The sequence below is a fragment of the Durio zibethinus genome, chromosome 1 (genome assembly GCF_047325235.1).
Source record: "Durio zibethinus cultivar Kanyao isolate XHJ-2024 chromosome 1, ASM4732523v1, whole genome shotgun sequence".
Classification (NCBI taxonomy): Eukaryota; Viridiplantae; Streptophyta; class Magnoliopsida; order Malvales; family Malvaceae; genus Durio; species Durio zibethinus.
The window spans coordinates 27,120,997-27,141,841 of NC_143162.1; the positions used below are offsets into that span (position 1 = coordinate 27,120,997).

General features: G+C 33.0%; 1 pseudogene across 1 annotated transcript; it reads right to left on the minus strand.

Moving 5' to 3' along the window:
• Window positions 1-1,342: 1,342 nt before the first annotated feature.
• Window positions 1,343-20,397, minus strand: LOC111310730 (exocyst complex component SEC5A-like; annotated as a pseudogene). Its single transcript, XR_016328472.1, has 16 exons — window positions 20,331-20,397; window positions 19,863-19,999; window positions 16,427-16,483; window positions 15,555-15,692; window positions 15,264-15,449; window positions 14,881-15,009; window positions 13,138-13,271; window positions 12,852-13,062; window positions 10,710-10,825; window positions 10,383-10,617; window positions 10,008-10,101; window positions 3,472-3,549; window positions 3,308-3,364; window positions 2,906-3,055; window positions 2,213-2,428; window positions 1,343-1,822 (listed from the first exon to the last, which is right to left on the minus strand). The product of XR_016328472.1 is annotated as an exocyst complex component SEC5A-like (transcript).
• Window positions 20,398-20,845: the final 448 nt, after the last annotated feature.

Consider the following 20,845-nt stretch of genomic DNA (forward strand, 5'->3'; position numbering starts at 1 on the left):
TTTTACTTTTTCTTTTTAAATTTTTTTTGATTTTTTATTTTTAGTAAATATTTTAATGATTATTTGTGAGATTCACTTGATACCAAAATTTTCTCTTTTTTTTTCCTCTCTTTTTGTTTTTTAAAGTAATAAATTTTTTTAAGGTTTTAAATTTTTTGTGTGGTATCCACTTGATATCAAGGACATACCATATTTTTTTTTTTAAAACCTTTTTACTCTACTCTTTTTTTACATATTTAATAAATAATTATTTAAATTTTATTTTTTTGACCCACTTGATATAAAGGGTATGCCACATGTCAAGGCATTTGATTCTTTTTTTTTTCTATTTACATTTTTAAAATTTATTATTTGATTAATATTTTAAAATATTTAAAATTTTTTAAAAAGTGAGGCCCATTTGATCCAATTATTAAAAATATTTTTTTTGTTATTTTTCCTTTTAATTTGATATTTATTTATTTCATTTTATATTTATATATTATATTAATAAAATTATTATTTTATATTTAATTTAATAAAAATATTATAATTATACATAATTAAGATGTAATTTATTTATCTATTCATGCATTAAATAAAATTTTCTCATTTTAACTTTTTTTTTTAAGTTCATTCAATACGTTAACGTGACACTTTATATTTATTTTCCTTTTTAAAATTTTTTATTTTTTAATTTTTAATTTTTTACTTAATAAATTTGTTAAAATAAACTCGATTGAGGTGTCCTCCTTAATTTATCTTCTTCTCTTTCCTTTTTTTTTTGTTTGTTTGTTATATAAATTTTGCAATAAAAGAAGTTGATATAGATAAGATAATTTGTTTTTGATGAGTTTCAATTTAACTCGATGTGATAGATAACATTTTTTCTTTTTTTGTTTTTTAAAAATTTTTTGCCTTTTGCTTTCATTTTTTTAATTAGATTAATTTTGTAAAAAAATAATGTTAATGGAGCTACTGAAGTAACATTTTTGTCCAAATATTATATAAATTAGGTGAATATCTGAACGTTACTGCAATCAAAAGTTTTTTGTTTTGTCATTCTTATTCATGGATTTTTTGTTGAAAGTTTTGCCTATTTAAGAAAAAAAGTCAAAACGTTAGAAAAATAAACCCCAACGGAGATGAAGATGAATACTTAAATTTATTCTTATTCTCAAAATATATATTATAAAAAATAAATTTTTTAATTTTTTTGTATTGTATATGCGATCCATTTAATACCAAAATTTAAAAAAAATATTGACAAATACATATATAAATATAAAATTTAATAGAATATATATATATATATATATATCATATAACAGTTTGAGCACTCTAAATTTGTTTTTGACCCATCTCTGATTTCTATTAAAAATCTACTTCTTATAAAAGTAAGGCAATGATTCTATTTGCCTTTTGCTAATGATGCTAAATATCAAGTAAATAATAAACTGATCCAAAATTTTCAACCATGGATCAAAATTATGTGCCCATTGATACAAAATATGGAAAATAATGCATATTTCATTCAAAATTATATGTATCAAGTAAAATACAACATTGCACATGAACATTGGGATTTTTTTTTTTTTTTTAAGTATAGCTGCTGGCTCATCTATCTGCGCCTACGCTGGGTGAAACTAGGGGATCCCATTGCTTGTGTGCCTCTATAATTTCTGCTAGGAGAGTCCATCGGACCTCTAAAGGAAGCGTAGGCAGCTTTAGCTGATTCTGGAGCCGATTCCAATGGAAGTGACTCCACAAAACATGCTGTATTTATGCGGGTCCTCTCAAGCTCTGCTTGCAGCAATTCTGAGCTATACTGCTGTGCAAGAGCCTTGGAAAAAAACCAGAAACATGTTAAGATCCTATCCATAGAATGGAACAGAAAATACGAAAGATTAATATACTGAACAAGTTAATGATTACAGCCCCTGCAATGAACCTAAACTGGTAACCAAATGTACAAATCAGATTCGTGTACCTTTGTGCATAGACAGTATGAGTAACCTGTCCACTGGCTGAACCAACAAGGAATACTCACATGACAATAGCATTGTCAATTACTATGAGTAATTATTGAAAATGTAATTCTGCTCCTAATTCATCTCAGTGAAAGTATGATTTTATAAAAGCATATGAATATCAGCGGCCAACATGTTCAAAATTTCTCCATAAAGAACCAGTATAGGAAGATATCCTAGAACTACAAGAACAAGAATCTTACAATCAGGTCATCTGGAGATACAGACACCCCTTGCTGCCTCTCATCTGCAAGAGCATCTTCACTTCCACAAGTTGGTCACCGATGGTTCCCTGGATTTTCAACAGCCTCAGAGATGCTTTCAGTTGCTTTCTCCAACAGCACCCCTTGTAAAGACTTCACAGACTCCCTAGAATCAGCTGTGAAATATGGATTTAAAATGGTCTCAAAATATTCAAGCTGCAAAAGACACATCTCACAGAAATCAACCATCTAAGCCACTCGAACCAATCAGTTAATCACAAATGCAGTGGCAATAGTAAAGAAAAGTAATCTTTTTCAAGCAGCCAATTGATCTTTAGCACAAAATGATACATCACTTTCCTAGCACATTTCATCCAACACGGGGTGAGGAAAACTGGAAAAGAAAGAAGGCAGAGATGGGGTGACATACATGCATACGCCTGGAAGGAGTACATACTGATCCATGAAAAGAAAAGAACCTAGTGCTTGTGAACCACAACAATGTGTTCCAGCTTCTAAACAGGATGTTAAAATCACAAGTCAAAGATATTAGTTATTCTAAAGAGTTTCACTTCCCATCATGTTGGTGGACAATATCAAGTATCCAATCATCTTAGCATACAAAAAACAAGCAGTAATCAATAGTCTGGTTGAAGACCATTAAAATCACTGAAGAAAAATGCCATATAATACCTCAAGCATGAGCTGGCAGAAACCATTTGCATCAAGTGAACTGAAATCTTTAGTTTTGTTCTCATGGAAAAGGCTGATAAAAGTATCAATCAGACCTTCCACAAGAATGCCAAGTGTCTTGTCCAAGAGGGGCTTAGCACCAGCAAAGACCTGGTGGTGGAATTAGTTACTCAAGTAAACGAATTATTGAGTTTATTACCAGAAATAGTAACTTAAACAGATAAAGAGAAAGGACGCTTCAAAGTTCAAATACCGAAGAGTTCTCTGACACATTGTCAAGAAGATAAAATATCAAAATGATCACTTATGCAGGTAAAACCCACAAACAACAGTGAAATTCACAAAAACGTAGAATGGAATAAGTTAAGACAATATGGCCACACAATATATGGTGGTAAGTACCTCAGCATGTACAGCTACCAGAGTATGTAATAACTCAACAGCTGCATCTCTCACACCCTGAAGATTTGGAGCAATTCATATGACTACTTGAGTATAAATCAATGTTAGCTAAGCTGACCAGAGGGAAAAAATGACAACCAACTATAAAATCACAAATTCCTTACTTTTACTGCAGGTGCTGATCCCCACTGAACACCAGAATCTAACAAATAGTTAATGGCAGCTGTCCTAATCAAATTTGCCTGATTAGAAAACAAAAAATAGTACATAAAAACTAAAGAAATAATGGCCCACAAACAAAGTCAATGGCGGAAAATTGTTTCATGGATAATGGTTCATATTTGGTTGTTAATCACTTAAATGAACATATAAAGTGGCCAGCCTCCTGACTTCCCTTCAGAAACACGAGGATATAACAAATTCAAGTGCTCAGACAACAATTAACTCCTGATTTCCAGGAATTGTAAAACATCAATAAGAGCATGGAGATATTACAGAAGGGAGTCTTCCTTCTTTCATTGGAGGAGGGGGTGAGAGAGGGAGAAGGCTGCTTGAAGAAGACTGCTTGGTTGTTTTACCCATTCGTTTGCCTTGAGGTTTTCCTTGATTAACCACCTTTCATTACTGTAAATTAAAATTTAAAAATGGATCAAAATGCTACAGGAGAACAACAATTTTCTATGTCAGCTTATATTCTTTAACCACCACCAACTATTCCTAATAAAAAACCATGTTGCCATGTGGCTCTAAAATACGCTCTCATTTCTTTTTCTAGATAGCTTATTAATCACATGGTTAGTATCTTGCTCCTTCTGGCAAGACAAATATAACTTTAGATTTTTTTTTAATTATTATTCTTAATGTGAAGCAACAAACAACAAAAGAAAGACTAGCATTCTATCTATCTACAAGGAAAGAGTACATCTAAATAAATAGGACCAGTGAAGTTCCATATTAGGAAACAACTTACATGAAACAGAAAACAAAAAATAATAAAAGGAAGGAGAATTATTCTATTCTAAAATAGAAACAAATCTCTAGAAACTAGACAATCAGAATAGTTGACTAAATCAGAAGAGTAAATGAGAAATATTCTCAAAATAAATTAGGAAATCAAGCTGCATTAATATAGGAAAATCAGATCTGCACTAATGTAGGAGAATTAGATTTTTACACTCCACCTCAAGCTGGGTTATGAATGTTAATCATACTCAACTTGGATTTCAATTCATCAAAAATGCTTCTAGGAAGAGCTTGAGTCAGAATATCTATAATTTGTGAACTTGTAGGGATATAGTCCAATTTAACCGACCCATTTTCTATCTTTTCCTTTATGAAATGTCGGTCTAGCTCTATGTGCTTGGTCCTATCATGATAAACAAGATTTTTGATAATACTTATAGTAGCCTTATTGTCACAAAACAGTGTCATAGATGTTATAGTCTGAACTTTTAATTCTCCAAGTAATCTCATCAGCCAAATTCCTTCGCAAATACTATGAGATATTGCTCTAAACTCAAACTCAGTACTACTCTTAGCTACAACAGCTTGCCTTTTACTTATCCAATAATAAAATTGCCCAAAACATAAGTGCAATATCCAGTGGTGGAACTTCTATCAGTTACTAATCCAGCCCAATTAGCATCTGTGTACACCTCCATTGCCCTGTCCATTTACTTCTTAAAATATAAACTTTTACCAGGACTCTTCTTTAAGTACTGTAGGATGCGATGAACAGCTTTGAGATGCTCCTTGGTTGGATAATTCATGTATCTACTCACTATTCCTACTACAAACCCGATCTTAGGTCGTGTATGAGGGAGGTAAATAAGCTTCCCAACTAGTCTTTGGTATCGCCCTTTGTCTATGAAAAAGCTTTCATTTTCACTTCCAATTTTATTATTTGAGTCCATGAGTGTATCAGCAAGTTTGCATCCAATCATGCCAGTTTCTTTGAGTAGATCAAGTATATACTTATACTGATGTCACGGGTCGAGATTTAAGCTCCAACCCGCGCGGCTCCAGGACCTGAGCATTCACCATTCTGGCATTCCGGATCAGCCTGATCGCCACAGTTCACACCTTTGTGAGGTATTATCTGCTCTGATCCCCTTGGCCTCACGATTTTATCCTACAAAAGGCATCTCACAAGGTTGAGGGGGTGTGAACCCTTTTATACCCAAGTGACCCTCCTATTATATTCGATGTGGGATTCAGGACTCCTCTTTAGGTCCGTGACATTCTCTCCCATCCAACCTCGTGACGCCCTCGTCACGGAGGCTGACCACCCTGCCTACCTCCATCGAGGTGCTTGACGTGGATCGAACGGTATAGGGTTGGCTCTAATATCACTTGTCATGGGTCGAGACTTAAGCTCCGAACCCGCGTGGCTCCAAGACCTGGGCATTCACCCTTCTGACGTCGCGGAACAAACTGACCGCCATGGTTCACACGCTTGTGAGGTATTATTTGCTCTAGCTCCCTGCCCTCACGGTTTTATCCTACAAAAGGCACCTCACAAGGTTTAGGTGATGTGAATCTTTTTATATCCCAGTGACCCTTCTATTATATTTGATATGAGATTCAGGACTCTTCCTTAGGTCCGTGACACTGAGACACTGATATTCCATTCTTAAGTCGAGCCTTTATTTTCATCCCAAAGAAATATTTAAGGAAACCCAAGTTTTTTATTTCAAACTTTTTGCAAGGAGTTTCTTCAAATCATCTACTCCTTCCTTGTGGTCTTCGGTGATTGTGATATCATCCATAAAAATAATATGAATAACTCTTTTTCCTTCATTAGTGAACTTAATAAACATAGTATGGTCAGATTGACATTGAAAGAATCCATACCTCTTCATTGCCTTGGTCAACCATTCAAACCAAGCTCAAGGAGACTGTTTAAGTTCATACAAAGATTTTCTAAGTTTGCACACTTTGCCCATGTTGTGTTGCCTTTCGAAACCAGAGGGAATTTCCATGCAGACATCCTCTTCCAAGTCACCATTTAGGAATGCATTCTTGATATCAAGTTGGTGAAAAGGCCAATCCAAGTTGGCTGCTAGTGACAAAGAACTCTAATTGAATTGAGTTTGGCTACCTGAGCAAATGTCTCCTCATACTTTATCCCATAAGATTGAGTGAACCCTTTTGCAACAAGTCTAGCTTTGAACCTATTTATACTTCCATCTACATTGTGCTTTATTATAAAGATCCACTTACATCCAATCGGGTTTTTCTCTTTAGGCAAATCTGAAATTTCCCATGTCCCATTTTTCTCTAGTGCATTGATTTCTTCAAGAACTGCTGTTTTCCAATCTGGTTCATTGAAGGCTTCCTAAATATTTTTTGAAATTTGCACATTGTCAAGGTTAGTAGTAAAGGCTCGAAAGTTTTGATTTAATTTGTCATATGAGATGTACTTACAGATAGGGTACCGGGTGCATGATCTCACACCTTTATTTAATGCAATTGAAATGTCAAGGTCACTAGTTGGCTCACAAGTTTCAATTCAGCTTCAATAGGGACATTACCCATGTTAGTTTTAGATTCTTGGAAACTCAGATCAAGTTGATTTTTAGTGCTCGGCTATGTACAATTGTCCACTTCTTCTTATGGTTTTTCTTTCTTGAGTAGACAATCAGGTCTTTTATTTTTTCTTGCATAACCTTAGGGTTTGAAGAGTCAAGAGTTGTCTGAACAAGTTGGGTTTTGGATAGGTTAGGTAGATTAAGAATCTTGTTTTGAAAGGGGTGGTTGGGAAATTGGCAACGCAACAGCTAAGAATTGATATTCCTAAGTAGTATTTTCCCCCTGAATGTCATTCTTGTTGTAGTATGGAAGATTCTCAAAGAAGGTGACATCCATAGAGCTATAGAATTTTTTTGTGATGGGTGAGTAACACCTATAGCCTTTTTGGTTTAGGGAATAACCAACAAATATGCATTTTAAGGCTTTGGGATCAAGCTTGCTACGGTTTTGTTGGCTAATATGATCAAAGGCAATGTAGCCAAAGAGTTTGATGGGAATGGAAAAGATTAACTGAGTTTGTGGGTAGGAAGCAAAAGAGAGTCTGACATGGTGTTTTAAAGCCAAGAACTCGAGAAGGCATTTGGCTAACCAAATAAGTTGTAGGAGGACAGCTTCTTGCCAAAAACATTTAGGCACATTGGGAGTCAACAAGAGGGATTTGGTCACTTTTATCAACTATTTTTTGCATTCGGCAACCCCATTTTGCTGTGAAATGTCAATGCAAGAGCTTTGAAGGATAATGCCATGCTTGGTGAGGTAAGGGCCAAGAATAAAGTTGAAATATTCCATCCCATTGTCAGTTTTTAGGACTTAAATTTTGGCTTGGAATTAGGTTTGTACCATACTATATAAGTTTTGAAAGATTTGGCTAACCTCGAATTTTTCTTTCATAAGGAATACTCAAGTGAGTCGAGTATGATCATCGATGAATGTAACAAACCACCTAGAACCTGTGATATTGTTAACTCTTGACGGTCCCCAAATGTCATTATGAATCATTGAAAAAGGCTAAGATGATTTATAAGAAAGGCTAGGGTAGGTATTTCGAGTGTGCTTGGAAAGTTGATAAATTTCACATTGAAAATCTTTAGAGATGTTATTGAATAATGAGGGAAATAGCCTTTTTAGGTATGAAATATTTGGATGCCCTAATTTATAATGCCATAACATGATAAGGTCATCCTTATTAGTACTAGAGGCTAAGGTTGTACAAGAGTTTTGTGGTTGTACAAGAGTTTTATGATCTTTCAAGTGCATCATCTTAAAGAAGGTAGAGCCCGGCACACATCTTCGCACTGCCAATAATCCTCCCTAACCCCAATTCTTGAAATTCACACAAGTTGGGAAAAAATTTACTCACACAACATCTATCATTCGTAAGCTTACTGATAGAAAGTAGGTTACAGCTTAAATTAGGGACATGGAGGATAGAGTTGAGTGTTATGTCTTTCGAAACTACAATAGAACATGTTCCTGCCACCTTTGAGAGAGAGCCATTAGCAATTTTTACAACAAAACTATCATAGCAAGGTTTATATGTATTGAATAAGGATGCATCTCCAATCATGTGATCTGAAGCTATTAAATCAACAATCCAAGATTGTGTATTTTCCTATTGAACACTTAAGGGGTTTAGGAAATTACCTTTTTGTGCTAGCAAACTAGTTCTAACAGTTGCAAATTTGTTTTGAAAGGTTTGTTGGAGCATCACCTCTTTGTGACTTTCCTCATGCCTTACCTCTGTAGAAGAAGAGTTCTCACTCCTGCTAGCCATAATAGAAACTCGTGTAGCTACAGTCTAATGGTTTAGGTCGACATGCTTTGATACCATGTAGGAAACATAAAGAACAATTGTCTTTATTTCCTCTTATTTTATCTATAATGAAGGAGTACATCTAAATAAATAGGAATAGTGAAGTTCCTTCTTAAGAAACAACTTACATGAAATAGAAAGCAAAAAATAATAAAAAAGAAAATTATTCTCTTTTAAATTAGAAACAAATCCCCGACAACTTGACAATCAGAATAATTGACTAAATCAGAAAAGTAAATGAGAAATATTCTCGAAATAAATTAGGAAATCAAGCTATACTAATGTAAGAGAATCAGATTTGCACTAATGTAGGAGAATCAGATTTCTACAAATAGCTTATTAATCACATGGTTAGTATCTTGCTCCTTCTGGCAAGACAAATATAACTTTAGATTTTTTTTTTAATTATTATTCTTAATGTTTAGCAACAAACAACAAAAGAGAGACTAGCATTCTGTATGAACATTTTATTCAATTAAAGTAGTATTTCATGGATTTCTATTCTTCCAAACTGTACTTCCATGGCATTTGGTTAAAAAGCATGGGGCAGAGAAACTCTAAAAGTGGAAAGATCCAAACTCTTAATACGATGACGTTATCCTCGGCATTGTCAAATGAAGATTAAAGAGGAAAACAGTGTGTAGGCATGGTTTTAAGTCGTAAGTATTTAACTGTCTAACAACCCAATGGTTGTGACAGTTGTGGTTGTATCGACTCAAGTAAGCATGTAATACTCCCAGCAAATGAATTCAGCACCAGGGTTCATGGTGCTTCAAAACATATTGAGTTTCTTATTTGACTCTGCATCCAACATCACAACAAAAGCCCAGGCATTTTTTTTTTTTAATTTTGAAACCAATTAGCTTATGTCATGCTGTAAGGACTGAATTTTTTTATTTGATTCTTTTACAGCTTTAAAATAGAAACCAAAACAAGTACCACTTTAAACAAATAAGCTTCCTGACTTTGCCCAGTACATCAAGATTTAGTCATTTTGAAAGGATGGATCGAAGAATCTTCACATCATCACATTGAGCTCAAAATCCAGAAGGAACCAAAATTTAGGCTAGACTTGGCTGAGCATTAATTAATTTTATTGCCATGAAGAGTCAATTTTGTGATGATCAGCAAATATGCTAAGCCAGTGTACCTGTGTTCACTGCTTCCAACTCAACTTTCCAATCAGTAGAGAACACTCAAAGGTCCATCAAAAGGCTCACAACCTTACACAATTTTCCCTTTCCAAGTTTTTATCTGTTTGGATGTTAGTGGTTGTGTGTTCTTGTTGTTTTTCTAAAAATATAAATAATGTCTGGTAACTTCTCCAACCAAATTTACCACACAATCTTGTCATACCTTTGCAAAAGTATACTGCTCAAGGACCTTCTCTTCAAGTTCAGAGAAAGACATTACCAAATCTTGTATGTCAGAATCCTCTTCATCTTTTTCCCTACAGTATTGAAAAGCCATAAGATCAACAAATAGTGCATAAAAAATACAAATGTTTCAGGTCGAGCAACCGAAAAACTTGAGTTAACATGGGTCAGCCAGGTGCCCAAGCTGATTCCTTCTGCTAAGGATAGGGGTATAATCTGAATGATTAACTAACTACACTCCAAGCACTAGGTCTCATTATGCTACCACAAGAAGGAATGACTCCAAACATCCCACAACAACAATTGTAACATTATTGATGCTCAAGGTATTAGAGGTGAAAGAATCCCAGCATACCTGGATTGCAGCCAAATGCATTTGTACTTGTTGTACAACTCGGAATAAAGCTCATCTTTGCAATATCCGATATAACTTAAAACTACTAACAACCGATGATGTGGATCAACAATACTTCCTGGGAGATCAGATGATAATTCCTCTTCTGATTCATGAGAATACCCATTTTGCAAATGCAGGCTTTCTTTGCTTGATTTGCTTACAGCAAGATCGCTTCCGATATGCTCTAGATGACCTAATCAACAAGCACATAATGAAAAACATCATGACAAACTGACAACCGTTGAAATTTTTCTAGACAAAATAAGATACTGTTTTCCATCATACCAGCAAAATCCAGGAAACAATTTAGAAATGCGAGCCTAACCAATTCTTGGATTTCTTGAAGTTGTGCAAACATATCTTCAAACTTTGTAGCCTCACTCCTCAGAGACTGGATCATCCTTGGATAAAGAAAGCAGGGGAAAACATATGAAACAGCTTTAAAAAAGAGCATGGTCATCTGTCAAAAAATAGATCAATAACAATATAATGCATAAAAACATCGTTACTGAGATTTGAAAGAGGGCAAAGAAAGAGAATATCCACTAGGAGAAACCAACAATATATACTTCCTCAAACATATATAATATGCATGACACTGAATATTACAAATAGGTATCAGGACACTGGTATTACAAAAACATGAATCAACAACAACGAAGCGTTTTCCCACGGGGTGGGGTTGGACAATATTACAAAATATGGATAACAAAAAAAATCTTATAACTTGGCAATGCTATAAAAAAGGTTCTTCAAATTTGCAGTAATGCCTTGAATCAGAAAAACTCCTGCCAATGTTCTTCTTGTTGTATATCATGGCAGAATCAGTAACCAATGCCTTTGTCATTTAGACATGGCAGCAAACATACTAAAACCAATCTAAGGCAATTTAAGATTCTTCTGATTTATTTATTTATTTACTTCTTTATATTTTTAAGAAAAAAGGCATAATCTGGCTAACTAGCACAATTCTCGCATTAGAAAAATGCTATAATAGTATAAAAGTTCTTCAAATTTGCACTAGTACCTTGAATCAGAAAGACTCCTACAAAGGATCTTCTGGTTTTGTATCATGGTACATCGGTAACAAATGCCTTTGTAAATTTGACATAACCATAAACAGGCTAAGAGAAAAGCTTAAGGCTATTCAAATTTCTCCTGATTTTAAAAAATAAACAATGCATCAAAACTACATCAAGTTGAGCTCTCACAAGCCTGAGAACTAGCTAGAAACTTAGCCAAAAGGCTCTCAGCTACGAAAAAAAATTCTCCTACCAATGTTCTTCTGGTTATATATCATGATAGATCGGTAACCAATGCCTCTGTCGTTTGGACAAGGAAGAAAACATACTAAGAACAAACCTATGGCAACTCAAGTTTGCACTGAGTTGAATTTTGTTTTTAAAAAATGCATAATATGGCTAACTAGCAGGATTCTCACATTAGAAAAATGATATGATACTATAAAATTTCTTCAAATTTGCATTAGTACCTTGAATTAGAAAGACTCCTACAAAGGATCTTCTGGTTTTTTTATCATGGCACATCTATAACAAATGGTTCCTAAATTTGACATGACCTTAAACAAGCTAATAGAAAAGCTTAAGGCTATTCAAATTTCTTCTGATTTAAACCTACATCAAACCTACATCAAGTTCGTTGAAGTTCAAAAGCCTGAGAACTAGCTAGCAACTTAGCTAAAAGGCTCTCAGCTAATAAATTATCCAATCTAAGGATTAAACTGGGCTTATTCAATCACTAATCCATCAAAATTTAATATTTGAAAGTCAGAAATTCTGAATAAATTAACACACCTTTAGAATACTATTTTAAATATGAATGTATTCACAAGCCCAAATCAAGAGTGCGCTCATGAATCAGACCAGCTCATCTATGTTTATGCCTACTTGATTTGACAAACACATTCAGAAACAAAGCATCATGGTGGTGAGCAAGCTTTTCATTTAACCAAGCCCAAGCTGAACACCAACAGCTTAGCTCATTTGTAGACTAGACCAAACCAGACACAATTTTGAGACATCACATTTCTTCAGCAGATATTCATGGTAAACCACCATCGCAATGAAGTTAGTAAGGCAAAGTGCTTCTAATGCGTAAATGTTTTTCTTTTTTGGTTGCATTCGCAGGATAAAGGCAGCAATAATGGCCTTTACCTAGTCATCTCCAGTCAGAAATATCAGATCCTAAATTACACTTTGATTAGTTTTCTAAAACACATCACATAAAAAGCCATTTGAAAGTTATTGCTGTCCAATAAGTCATGGGCAACCTCACTAAGCTAGAGAATTCTTAAAACCACTTAAAAACAACTATATATATATTAAAATAATGACTTACTCTAATCACACAATGTTACAACTAATTACGCCTCTTAGAACTTCAACATCATATTCTCTAGATACTTGCATATTGCTCTGATCCATTGCCGATACCATAACTGAACGAAAAGCCAGAGGTTAATAAGAGATAGTGTATGGGGATTTGTTCCTTTCAAGGATAGACACCAGGACCCAAGTTTCATCTTTTGTTATCCCCTCTGTCGATGCTCGCATCCAAGAACAAAGCCTTTGTATGTAAATCTTTGCAACCTCCGCCTGAAGTGTCCTGAGAGCCATGACTGTCAGATGAAAAAAAGAAACAATTAGAATAGCTTAGAAGTTGATAAGAACAGTTTCAAAGAAAGTTGAAGTACCAGCTAGAGGAGGAGCAGACTCTTTTGCTTCAAAAGCAAGGCATGCTTTAGATATTTCCTTTATGGCATCACTCATGTACGACTGAAGAATAAAGAATATTAGATTCTTCGAGATCACGGAATGTGTTCAGAACCTGTATCAACAGCAAACTCAGTAAGAGCCAATGCAAAACTAAAAGATAGAGAACCACTACCTGTGAGAAATGCATGTTGATAGGACTGGAAACATTGCAGTTTGATTTGCTAAATGATTTAATATTTTACAAATTTGTTACTCAGATTTGGAACCATTTAACAAAACAGTCAAAGCAAAAAAAATGTTAAAAGTGTTCAATAGGGAAGAACCTACTTATTGCTGTTTGCAGAAGAGTTTCAGTCAAGATGTTGTAAAAACTCCTATTATTGGAGAATATAGTTGCTACATTTTATCAAAATTCTTTTATACTATACTCTTGTCTCTTTTCTTTTTTTTTTTTTTTGCTCAATATACCATCCTCTTTCACTTTTCTCAAACATACGCTCTTAACAGAACCCTATTGAAATTTAATACATCAAACATCATTTCAACCAGTGTAACCACCATATCATAAAGAGTTTATTTCACTATCTTTTCTTTGCATTAGGTTTTACCAACTTTATTTATTTTTTTTGTAGACTAAACTGATACTACCCTATTCCAACATTATATGCTTTGTCAAATCATTTAATTGGTAAATTTTGAATCCCTCAAACTTGAAATATGTAATTAGAGTTCAATGTTAATTTCATATATAACAGATACATAATGACCGTAAAATAAATTTTTTCTATAAGATAATTTTCAGAGTTTCGCATCTATAATCATCAAACAATCTAATTGCATTTAGTATTTAAATTCCAAGAGATTCTGAGCAGTTTTCACAATTCAAATTTAGTGTCTCAAATTCAATGCCAAAAATTCAGCAACTATTCCAGAATAAATTTTCAGTTTTATCAAACAGTACCTAAGTACAATCTGAAGTTAAATTAGTGAAATTATCCAGCAAAATAAGCTAGAAACCCCTTAGAATAACATTGGTCATTTTTTCCGTTTATTTCAGTCCCTTAGGATCATCCAGCATAATGCATACCTCAAAAAGAAAAGGATGGTATAAAAGGAAAAAACCCCAGACTTGATAATCTCAATGATTAGAAATCATCTTAATGAAACAATCAACCATGTCTTCCAGAAGAGAACCATGCCTTCCACATACAACAACAAACTTTCCACATGATTCTTGTGGATGAAATTCCAAGCGGCCTTGGTACTCTAATGAAGAAGTTACAAATGTATATCATAAAAGCTCGCCAAGACAATTTGAAATTTTGACATAAGGATCAACGGTTTAGAAACTCATCTCTATGTCATTGCGTTGATTACTTATTGGACAGAGACTCAAGAAGAAAGAAGAAACATGGATATTTTTTGTTGATGGTCTAGCATACATTCAGATTCCATGTTTCTGATTGAAACAAAAATACTAGAAAAAATGGATGCATGCATAGTTTCAGAGAACTCCAGGGACATCAAGAGAATTAAAACTATCTTATATACAGAAGAACTCTTTTTCAAACAATAACTGAAAATAAAATAACTCCATCAAAACCAAAGCATCATAAATTTCAATCATAAACTGCTATTTATTTCAGAATGCAAACACCACTACATAAAGGTGGTAAAAAAAGCAAGACATCAAGTTACAGTTCCAAGCAATGCATATTCACCTTGACTTCATATACAGATATTGTACTACGCATCATTCCTGCAACTTCATCAAGAGAATGACTCGAGTATCTTCCATCTCCAACTTTTTCTTCACTTTTACTTTCTGAAGAATTAGAAACCTGAGAAGACTGAAAGAATAAAGGCCAGAATAAATATTTAACTCAGTGAATCACATTATTATCTTGTTAACTTGTATTTTAAGAAAAAACGCTTATAGTAATGAATTTATGGCCATAGAAGAGAAACCAAATTAAAGACAAAAAAGAATGTGTTGATAAACTATAAGAACTACTATACGAGACGAAATATGAATATATAATGTTAATTAAGGCATAATTATATGCAAATCTTGCAAATATGATTTAAACAATTTTCAGAGTACCTTTGCAAATTTCCCACTGAAAACAGAAAGTGCCACTTTCCAAAAAGCTGGTATGTGATGCACAAGTACAGCAGTTAGCCATCTGATATATTTTCCTCTAAGAACATCAACTTCTTCACCATTCAAGTCCAGTGGTTGCAAATCTACAGGCAGTTCAATATTCGCAATAGAGTAGTTGGCATCTGCCTGAGTAATAAAAAAATAGATGAAAGAAATCTCATAATTAGGCAAAGAGCCAAGAGTTTTTCCTCATATAAATATCAGATCATCATTCTAGCTAGTAGCACTTACATACTGACTTAAATTTTGTTGAATTTGCTGCCACTTTGCATCTGAGAGTGCTCTTTCACGTATCTCAATATGCAAAGTTTCCATCTGTGCTTCATGATCTGAAGTGCACTTCTCAAGCAACCCTCGAATTCTATAATTCTATCAAATAAAAAATCCTAAAAATTTCAATGAGTTGACCTTCAAGAGTGAGGAAATGTAAGCAAGTCAAGTTGCTAGCACTCAGGAGCTTCTTGGACTAGACTCTATTATCAAGTTCAAGTTACTTGAATAGCAACTTGATTCAAACTGATTCATCTAGAAGCACTCTAGCCTGTTGGACTTGACTCTATTATCAGGTTCAATTTACTTGATCAGCAATTTGAAATAACACAAATCTAGAACCACATAATTTTAAAACAAACACTCAAGAAATAATATGAAATCTCAGTTGCCAAAATTCTTGAGACAAAAGTCTCAAATTATCAAATTCTAACTCAAAGTCAGTCAAAACCCTATTTATCTGAGAGTCAGGAGAATAGGGATGTTTTATTACACACTCATATAACCCAAATAACAAAGACCCTTTTTTTTTTTTTTTCTAAATCTTCACCTAAATAAATGTTCTTCTAAATTTTAGACAAAAGCCTTCATCACTTCCATCTTTTATGTAAGGGCACTTCTTTTTAGGTTTGGGGAATGGAAATGGGAATTACAGCCATTTCACTTTACCAGCCAACTAAACAATCAGCATGTAAGAAAAATGCCAAGCACTTATTAAATAAAATCATGTAGCAAGTAAAAGACATGCTAACATAGAACATTTCATTAGCCAGAAAGGACAAAAAAAAGTGTAGAGAATTTTGGCACTACAGCAAAGTTCAGCATTCACTAACCTGTACATTTAAATAATGCCACCCTGGATCTCACTCAGGTTCAAGCTCCAACAACAACTCAAGGATTTAAACAGCGGTCACGGTCACGTTTTTTGTCGCATCGTATTTATCGCGTTTTCGAATATAACGGAGATCATTGCGGTTATGAAATTTTTTTTTTACACAATTTATTATAAAATGTAATAATTTTAATTTTAATTATAAAAACTCTTATTCAATGATTTTAAAAATAGTTTATGACACTATGTTTTTTATTTTCTAAAAAAATTATTCACAATTTTATTTAAATTATAAAAAGCATTTATAAAATTTTCAAACATATATTTTTTATTTTTTAGTTTTTAATCTTAGTAAGAGTAATAGATCATAAAATGCTAAATTTATTAAATAACTTAATCTTTTTGATACACTAATTGATATAAATTTTTTTATCACAAGTAACTTTCAATAATTATATAATAAATACAATCTTCAATAATTACACAAAAATAATAAGAATAAATCTAATATCAAAAGAATTGACAAAAATATAAAATATCAAAACAACAAAAAAAATTAAAAATAACTTAATCTTTTTGATACACTAATTGATATAAATTTTTTTATCACAAGTAACTTTCAATAATTATATAATAAATACAATCTTCAATAATTACACAAAAATAATAAGAATAAATCTAATATAAAAAGAATTGACAAAAATATAAAATATCAAAACAACAAAAAAAATTAAAATTCAGATACAAAATTATAAATTAATATATAATACAATCAAAATATAATTTTTAATTTTAATTATTTTTCATTTAACTTATACAAAAAAATTTATAAAAATTTTTCATCTAAAATCTCTATATATATTATATTAAATTATTAATCTCTTATTTTTTTAATTATAAATTTTCAAAACTTCTAATTAAATTTTATCTAAAAAAATTTCAAAAATTAATTACAAAATTAAATAAAAAATTCAACCCCACACCCCCCCCCCCCACACCCCACCACACCCAATCCAACGCCCCACCCCACCCAATCCCTTCCCATGCCAAATGTCCCTCAATTTGTTTAATTCTAGGAGAACCATCCAAAAACGCAGCTTGCTCTCTTTTGTTCATCTTTTTCCTCATCCAAAGCTTGGCTTTTCAGAATTTTCTTCTTCTTTTTTTTTTTTTTTTCATCTCTCATTTTTTTTTGCATCATTTTATCATTATCACTTACCTAATACTTACGAAATATCTCAATCGCATTTTGTCCAATAACAGTGGTGGTAGCAAATTTGCGACCGTTATTCCGCTTTTAAACTGCTATTTGAATCCCTAACAACCTTACTGTATTCTCAATTTACATGAGACAAAGAAATCTCTGTAATACTTATCAGAGAGGCAAAACATGAGTAAAGTTTTCGTACGCTAAGTCTCTGCATTCCTTAAAACAATACACAAAATTATAAGATGTAAACTAGATCCTGTTATTTTATGGATCCTTTCAACAAACCAGCAATATAACAAGGATTCAATGCAAAACACATTGTTCATTCAGTATTTATAAGACATTGTGAAACTTGCTGCAATTTATCAACCTAAATTGTATATCTAGAAAAAATCAAAAGCTTAAAAAAATCTAAACTCACAAAATCTAGTTTATTTTTTGTAAACTTAAAAGCAAGTAAGATTATTGAAAACAATGTTTTGATGATATGGTTAGATACCTGGGTGTTCCTTTGGTCACTAGAAGACTTGCAGGAAAAGGTTGGATGGCACAGGCCTATATGGTTCAAATTCCATGTTCCAAAGCATTCAATGATAGCCTGGATGGTCATCTTGAATAGACTCCCAATGAAGGACAGATTAAGGTCTTGGGGAATGGAGATAGACAACAGTGCAGCTTGTGTCAAAGTGCGGATGAATCCAGGGATCATGTGTATTTCGACTGTGCTTACACTAAAGAAGTTTGGCATATGGTACTCCAGTTATGCAGGATTCACAGAAGAATAGGGAACTGGGAAGCTGAGCTGAGGTGGACAGTGAACAGGTTGAAGGGAAAAGCTTTGATTTCCATTATATCACGTATAGCTTGGAATGCTTGCATATATTTGCTATGGAGGGAAAGAAGTCAATGGTCATTAAAGCATACAGAAGAGACAACAGGACAGGTGGTGGGAAGAATTAAAAAAGTTGTCAAATATAGGCTGCGTGGTTTAAGGCAGATTGCAGGAGATATGGTGAACAAGCAATTGTGTTATGACTGGAACCTTAATGTAGCTATTCTATAATATGCTGCTAACACAATGTCGTTGTTTTGTAAATTAGAATGGTTGTGCTGTAGCAGATTTCTGCTTGCTTTGGATAAATAAAATTCAATTTATCCAAAGAAAAAAAAAAGTTTTGATGATGTAATATAGACTTGACAAGGCTTTCTTAAGGAACTTCTTTACCCTATGAGATGAAAAAGGAAAAAAGAAGAGCCATATACAATCAAAACGATCTTACATAAATGAGAGCAATATTCAGTTGATACAATATATGAAGCAATAAATAGCATATTAACATCTGTTCTTAGCCAATCCTTACAAATTGCAAGTGCATCATCTTAACTAGTCAAACCACCACCATACTATTTCATCATAAATTCATGAAAACTAGGTGATGCTAAGGCAAAACCTTAGCCATAAAATGGACCAGGAAATAATTAATCTTTTTTATTTGCTTTCCACATCAGCATTCTACTACATAACATCATATTCAAGATAACATAATTATAATCAGCCATCTAATAAAAAAAAACCAAAATATGTAAATAACATATCTATAACTTATCTAGCATAGATATTTGGAGAAAAACAAATTTGGCATTTTTGTTCAATGCCAAGCTTGAATAGCCAAAATAATTTACTTCATGCTGTCAAAAAGAATATTTACAACAATATCCTAGAGCAGTAGTTTCATACTCTGACTAACCCAACAAAAAGATCAGGATTCCACCTACAAACTTTTTAGCATAAATACTCCATAGTTCTACTCATGCTAACGTTACAAGATGTGCAGATGGAACATTACAACTCAAAAGAGAACAAGAAATTCCAACATAGTCAATTAATGTAAATCTTTTCAATTGGATTGTCAAATTGTGGGCATTTGGCTTATCTAATACCTTGCACGTTCTCTTTTATCTTCATGCCCATTCAAAACTTGCCTAAGTAACTCAACAAAAGTATTGTTATAGGCTCATTTTAACGGTATACAATTGACTTAGAGAGAAAAAAAAAAACTGGCACCTCATGGATTAGTAAGCATCAAGCAAATTGTATTTTAATATCATGATCACTAAAATTCAACAAAAATCCATGGACAATCTAGGCCTTAGGTCAACATCAATTGTTCCTTTCTTCACTAGCACAAGTTGTCAAAATATTGAAAAAGGCATGTCAAATGCTTACGCTTGTTAGGTCTACTTGTAGATCTTCCATAGACTTGTAAAGCATGCCTTTGAATTCTTGCATCACTTTTTCAACCTCTTCAAGAACTCGTTTTAGTATATTTACCTGGCAGTGAAGAATAATGTTAAGTACATTTGCTCATGCAGGAAAAGAGCACTGTCATGTGAAAAAATTATATTAATGAAATAAAGATGTGGCATTCTTCAGCCCACATAAAATGCCTTGATCAACTTAGCTCTTTCAAAAGACCTCTGACATAAGAATAAGACCACCAGAATTATGTAAAACATGCATAGAAAAAAAAAATGAAAGGGTCCAACATAGATGTTAGCCATCGGGGAATCAATGCATAAAAATAATGTATAACAACTGGTACAATAGAAGCAATGGATTTACAGTTAGAATTTTGAATTAAACCATGCTCAAACATCAAAGAATTTGTTCACTACTTGAGCTACAACCAAAAACTAGCAAAATTTCTGTTTGTTCTATGAATTTTCTGAAGAGCTCTGGAAATCAGAAGCAATGCTGACATAAAAACTGACATACACAAAATTTATCAACTAAGTGGGAAATAGAATTCCATGAAATTTGTTGAGGAAGCCAAGGAAACACTCTACAAGTAGACAAAGGTGAAAATAACATCATTGAAGTAAGACTTTATTCACATATTTGAATAATGTTAGAACTTAAGCAAAAACATGCTCATGTATATACCCCTTTCTACATGTGAGCATTATTTACAAACATTGAAGAAAAAGTACAGAAAATAATATGAGAGGTATATAAACTGGATAAGCATTGCAGATTAATACCAAATTATAAGATAAGGGTAACTAATGCATTGATGGCAATTTTTGAACTCGCAATATGTTACATCAAGGATAACTTAACCAAACATATACATTTCTATATTGTGTTAATTTAACCTGATAAGGCTCAAATTGTTTAGATCACATATCTCTCCTTAAAATCACAGGATA